The 7,156-nt window shown below is 37.1% G+C and overlaps 1 long non-coding RNA gene across 1 annotated transcript; it reads right to left on the bottom strand.

The window, feature by feature from the left end:
• Positions 1 to 455: 455 nt before the first annotated feature.
• LOC121419840 lies at positions 456 to 4,291 on the bottom strand. The gene is made up of 2 exons (XR_005970635.1): positions 4,160 to 4,291; positions 456 to 1,291 (listed from the first exon to the last, which is right to left on the bottom strand). It is a non-coding gene; the product is annotated as an uncharacterized LOC121419840 (long non-coding RNA).
• Positions 4,292 to 7,156: the final 2,865 nt, after the last annotated feature.

Raw genomic sequence — 7,156 nt, 5'->3', positions numbered from 1 at the left:
TGAATTCTACACTATGTATTAACATATAAATATTTTTCAGCTCGGACCATCCCTTTAACTACAGGAAGCACAAGACATTCTTTGTGATATTCAGTTGGTTTCCTCAGTAGGTTTGGTCGGTATTGATTGTCCTGAGTACTAAAAATGTGAATATTTCTTTTGGCAAGATGTCATAGGAACATAAAGAACATTGTCAATCATCCTGTCTGTGTCTGTCAAGTCAGTATTTCCATGGACTCTACTACGAATAGTATTGCCCTGTGAATTTGTGCTGATTGGTGCACTGTGTGGCAGGTGGCCTTCTCCCAAATATAGACCTTGGTTATCTTGCCCTAGGCTCCTTGCTCGTTCATCTTTTTCGAGAGTATGGTAGAAAGGGGTCATATCTTGGCCCATCCCTTCTTTTTCTTGTTGATGTTTTTTTGGTATGTGGCGTAATCCTTTTGAAACTAATGAGCATGCTTGGGGAAAATTGTTGTTTACTGTGTCCATGGTACTTTCCCTCTGTTTCATAGGAAAATGTGTTGGGCCTCGTGATGATTTTCTAGGAGGCAGAGTTGGCCCTTCGTTGCAGTTAGCAGAGGATGGTCTATGTGGCAAAGGGCGGTATGCCATAGATATACCTCCAGAAAGAACTGCTGTTGAGTGTTCATGATCATCAAATGTACCTTCATATTCATGATTAGCCATTTCTATAGCAGACGGTACTTGATAGGCTTCTTCATAACTCAGTGTGCTATCACCACCTACTTCCATTTTTGCGGAGCTAGTGGCATAATGGTATGGATTGACATTTTCCAGCATTATATTTGAATGTACATCATCAGTTGTACCTTCGTATGCGTTATTATAAATCTCCACAGAAGATGGTTCTTGATAAGCGGCTTCCAATCTTACAAAATCAACTGAGTTATCGGGACTAGACGCGTAGTGATATGGATTTGGGGCACTGGGGGAGGACACATAATGATTAATGCTTCTTTGGTTATTTTGATGAAGCGACGGCAACGTCTGGCTTGACGCATTGCTACCGGTTAGGCGTAGAAAAGGTGGGGCATCTGTATGTAATGGTTCAGATGTATTCTCTGGTACTGCAAATTGTGTCACATTGCTCAGAGCAATTGTAATGGTGGGGTTTATGTTGGAACTGGGTGACCTGTCGATACTTCCCACTGCATTTTGTCTGGTTGAGCCACCCGTGATTCTTCCAGAGATTGCAGAGGTTCCTCCTCGATAGTGTGTTGAAGTGGAGATTGGGCTGTCTGCCTCGGACTCCCGTCTGATTCCTTTCCTGTAGAAAAACGTCATTAGACATTTCAGTTAGAATAAAAAAATGATTATCATGTGGACTATCGATAAGAAATGTACCACTTGAAAATTCACAATTTAAACTTCTGGTGATCCAATTTGAACATTAAAGAGTCTTCTGCCGTCTAGATTCTATGACCTTTGAAATTGGAAGTTATTTACCGAGTTTATCCCCAAATCATTTATGTATATCGTTCGAAAATGTCATATGATAAACTGCTGGCAAATCAATTTAACCCAGTGACCAATATAAAGAACCTTTCCTAAACAGTTAAATCCTGATTTAAATCAGGATCCATTTTGAGATTTTGGATAGTGGATACCCAATACAGTGTGCTACATGCTGCCACATATCAAAAGAGTTATAGTATCCAATTTAATGCCAAGATCATAAATACACTGGGTCAATGTACCCGGCGGCTTGTAGTAGATTTTAGAGGGCATATGGGTTCTTATCCCATGTTTCCAATTTCTACGGCTTGAATGGTCCAACATTGGATACCATCGCGGTGGCGGGAGTAAATTAGTGTAAGGACTTCTCATTAATTTACCATGGAATCTACAGGGTCCAGTTTCGGGCTCCATCCGAAAAAATAGCCTACCATAGGGCACCCGTGAAATTATGTGTCAATGAAGCCTAAATCACATACTGAACCAGTACCGCACATACAAACAGCTGTATTATTGAAATGACTAACAATTCATAAACATATTTATTTCTCTCTTATTAGGCTCCTAAAGACAAAAAAAAAATAAAGAATAAAAATTGTATTTCAATGAAAACGTTTTGGATTGGACATCTGTCCAGCTAATGCAAATCACTGGAGTAATACACATAATCTCGAGCATTGGTAACAATTACATGCTTCAGGTACCTTCAGAAGAGTTCTAACACGCCCGAATCATGGCTGAGGGTAATTGGACTGTTTCAAATATAACAATGGTGTGTAATTATTCATAATAAATGAAAAATGGTGAGTATATGCATGGAAAGTCTGGGTACTGTATTTGTGAAATACGAATTTTTTCACTGATACACGCCTAGCATATTATTTAGGACAGCAATATTAGATCAAATAGTCTATTTCGAAGGCCAATTCTACCCTTGAAATCCTCAAAATTGGATGTGGTTGGAACTTGATGATTCTATCATTTTGTCATTTAATTGTGAGGTACGAACAGATTATGTATATGTTATAATTTGTAGACATTTTCACGCCAGTGCGTGAGAATATAAAATCATTATTATTTTAAATCACAATCCTATCGAGGATTTAGTAAATTACATCTAGTTCTGACATAACTTTTTCAAGAATTTATTCTAGTCAATATGATGTTTGGGTAGACTTGGCCTTTGAATATGATGTATCAAAACAACGAAGGTGTAGGAAAGACATAGACACAATTGCACAAATATGCTTCTAGTGAAAAGACATGCAAGGAAAATTTGAGGGAAGGTTATTGGGAGGCATGCGAATGAAGAATCTCTAGTACAACTTGCAATATATAATGCTGATTGTTGACTAACCAAAAAGAATTACAAGTGGAATGCCTCTGGCTGTCTCACCTGCATCACACAATTCAATATAGCAGCAGTGCTGACTTTGAAAACTACTATGAAATAATTATTCACAAAAACACCATTCATATAATGATACAATACTACATTCATTGACATTTGACCTTGAACATGTTACCTTAAACTTGTCAGTGATACTTGATTACCCCTATATCCACATTTTATTCACTGTATCTATAAACTTTGAAAGTTATGACAGCAATCTAATAATTAAATCTAAAATGGCCAAAGTTCAATGAACTTTAATGACCTTTGACTTTGGTCATGTGATCTGAAACTCGCATGAGGTATTCAGTGATACTTAGACTCTTATGGCCAAGCTTCATGAATCAGATCCATAAACTTTCAAAGTTATGATGGTAATTCAACAGATACCCCCCAAAAACATGACCAAGTTCATTGACCTTTGACCTTGGTCATGTTACCTGAAACGCGCACAAGATGTTCAGTGATACTTGATTACTCTTATGACCACGTTTTATGAACTAGACCAATAAACTTTCAAAGTTTTGATGGTAATTCAACAAATACCCTCATTCGGCCAAAGTTCATTGACCATAAATGACCTTTGACCTTAATCATGTAACCTAGCACAGGATTTTCAGTGATACTTGATAACTACTATGTCCAAGTTTCAATAATCAGATCCATAAACTTTCAAAGTTGTGGTAATTCAACGTATACCCCCAATTTGGCCAAAGTTCATTGACCCTAAACATGCTAAATGACCTTTGTCCACGTGACGTGAAACTCGAGTAGGATGTTTAGTAATACTTGATAAATCTTATGTCCTAGTTTCATGAACTAGGTCCATATATTTTCTAAGTTATGCTGTCATTTCGAAAACTTAACCTTAGCTTAAGATTTGGTGTAGACCTTGCCTCCGCCGTCGGAAAAGCGGCGCCTCTAGTCTCACTCTGCTATGCAGGTGAGATAAAAATTGAAGTAAAACATTTCTCAATAGCTTTGGATAAAATTTCATGTAGTTCCAATGTTCTGCACACCCTCTCCATAATCTTGTTCCTTGTTCTAATTTGGGTTTTAGGATTTGAAACATTGAAGACAGAAAGCAGTGGAAAGGAAACCTTGTATTTTACTGTCAATTATGGCTATTTCGTATTAGATATTATGATTGATATATTCGTATCTAATTGGTATCTGATTGGAAAATTTGGCTACGAGAGTAGATCGAAAATGCATGCAACGAGCTTTTGATATTTTTTTTTCAAAATTAGCAAGCATACATCAATCAATACGAACAAAAACACCAACCTTTACTACCTGAATACTTGTTTTTGCCACCAGGAACTACACGGGGCTATTGATAATTGAACACAATTATGGATAGAATCATGATTATGGTGACTACATACGATAGTATTTTCAATGCACACGTGCCTCCATATCATGCGTCACTCTATAGCTGCAATAGTTCCATCGTGATCCCGACCCACAACCATGACAACTATCATGACTATGAAATATGAATACAGCAATGATAGAAAGCAGTGAGGACTTTAATTTAAAAAGAATATACAAGAAATTCTAATGAATCGTCGGAAAGACATATGAATTCATGCTAAACATCTATTCGCAATCTTTTAATATTTCACATGCTGCATGTTGGTTCATTTGTGGCGATCGTACAAGGCTACATGATTATAGTACAAGACGAAACCACATAAAGCCTGATGGCCGGGCCTGATGGTATGAATGTGAGAAACGTATTGGCTGCATGTGTCACAGTGAACTAAATGTGAATCCTTCGACCGAAGTCTCTAACTCCATACCCAAAATACATGCAAGGATAAGCCTGCTTCTAGATTAATTCATGCACTAATTGCATCTTAAACACCAAACTTACATCATTGTGTTCATTATACTGAACAAAAATATGCCAATATGTGGATTAAAACTGCAACATTGTAAAAATTGCAACTCTTTTTCTGTTCAGGGTGGTGTTTCACAAGGATTTAAGTATGACTGATGAGTCGCAATTAAATGCCGAGTTGCGTACGGTATAAAAGGCTTGACCGCATTGGTCAGATTATGTCATGAGGACGCGCACTACCCTACAGAAATTTCAAGCTTGCGGCAAGCGTGCGACTAGCTTGCGCAAGCTTGCGGCATGCTAGTAACTAGCATGCGGCTAGCTTAAAGAGAAATGCCAGTAGTTGCAGTAAACACTGATTTCATAAGAAAGTCTGTAAAACCACGCTTAATTGTCAGTATATCATCGAGGATCTAGATCTGGTAAAGTTACATAAACTGAACTTTGTGAAATCTTGAAATCTACGCTAAAAAATGTTCACACTGAAGATCACCAACACAGATAGGCACACGTGGGACAGTGTATTATTATTGTTGGAATAAAGACCCGACGGAAGTGACCGAATCAGCGCTTATTTTGCTTATTTCTCAGCAATTACACAATTTCTTCCAGAATCCTTTGGCACATATTTTTTATTCATACAGACACTTGGGTGGTCATTATATTAGATTCTGTAAAAAGTCATTTTGAGATCGTTACCAATACCGGAATTTATCTTTAATAAGCGTGTAATATGCGTGCAGAGTAATAATTAATCGATCTTTTAGCGAGCAGGGACTGTTCGCTAGCATGCACTCGCTTATTAAGCGAGCGCCCTGCTAGTCGCATGCTAGTTACTAGCAAGCGGCACGCTTAAATTTCTGTAGGGGTACTGCTGTCTATCAATAATATCGCTCGTTGCATATCATCTACGCGTCGGCATTTAAGTGCGACTTAGGTCATACTTAAATCTTTGTGAAACGCCCCCGGAATAGTAGTCAAGGTGATGAGATGTGACTTGACGTCTTGACAAAATAACAACGAAACTGTTTGTATTTCATAAATTATATGTATAAGAAACAATAGGTAGTGATACTCTGATATTTACTCGATCTCAGAGCTTTAAAAGATGACTTCGAAGACCATCTTTATAAATCGACAAATTCTACCCCTGTTAGTAACTCTCGCTTAAAAAAGTACCAATTTTTTAACAAATCTGATTTGGCAGGAGTGTTGTTGCATTGATTGACTTACCCCCGTGTGGCGGTTTTCATTTTTAAGTTATCACTCACCATTGAGTCAATGAAAAGGACAAACAACGTCACCTTTTTTGTCACAAGGGTCATTATTTTGGGAGACTTGTGTAAAGTTGACGAATTATATAGTCCTGTGAGCTCAGGCCAGTCATACCGGTCTTGTGGAAACTTGAGAACTGTTTGAGCATTCAAGATTGACAATTTCGGGGACCACGTTGTCATAGAAAAAAATGGTCACAAAGAATCTCGCGATAAATTAAGAACCATTACATTTAGGATTAACTTTAAACTTGGTTCATGTGTGCATTTTGGAAGGACGATTGATTGCATGTTGGGGGTCATGAAGTTAAGATTAGTGGTCACGTATCAAAATAACCGTTTGATTTGCCATTATTAAAGTAGGCACATGCATTGGGAGGGAGAATGATCTGAATAGACTTGGTGGTCAAGAGGTCAAAGTTCGCATTGATTATCAATACTTCAAAAATGTTAATTCCTTGAAAAAAATACATGGCAGTTATTCGAAGAAACATATCCTCTAACAGGATACTCCACGATATGTCCTAAATTGCTAAGAAAATGAAGTAAAACTATAATGGGGATACACTAGACAAATAAGAGGCTTTGTGTTAATCACTACCATACTTATCAATGTTATTAGTACTCTAAGTGGTACCAGAAGTAGCACCATCATCATTGCCCTCACAAATTCAAATGAATAAAAGAAGTGAAAAATCTTTTCTTGTTCCACTATCTACCAGAAGTAACCAGTTTAAGAAAATGCGCCGAAAGAAAAACTTACCCGAATGATAAGATTGTGTAGTTCTTGAACTTAGCCAATTTTGATTTTGAAATGAAGTCGAGGAATTGAAAAAAGGAGAAAATTGTTGAGTTTTGCTCTATCTTTTCAGATAGTTTTCAGTAATTTCGATCTGTCACGTCAGGTATCAGTTCTTCAGAAATGCACCCCTTACACTCTCTATATTTTCAATTTCGTAGACCCTTCAAAGCCTGTTTTAAAGGGATGATCCGGGCTGAAAATATTTATATCTAAATAGAGTAAAATTCACAGAACAAAATGCTGAAAATTTCATCAAAATTGGATAACAACTAAATAAGTTATTGAATTTTAAAATTTATCAATATTTTGTGAAAATATTTACATACACATCGTCATGAATATTCATTAGATGGGCTGATGAT

Source organism: Lytechinus variegatus, chromosome 1 (genome assembly GCF_018143015.1).
Source record: "Lytechinus variegatus isolate NC3 chromosome 1, Lvar_3.0, whole genome shotgun sequence".
In the NCBI taxonomy this organism is placed as follows: domain Eukaryota; kingdom Metazoa; phylum Echinodermata; class Echinoidea; order Temnopleuroida; family Toxopneustidae; genus Lytechinus; species Lytechinus variegatus.
This window is presented reverse-complemented; position numbering and strand designations above follow the sequence as displayed.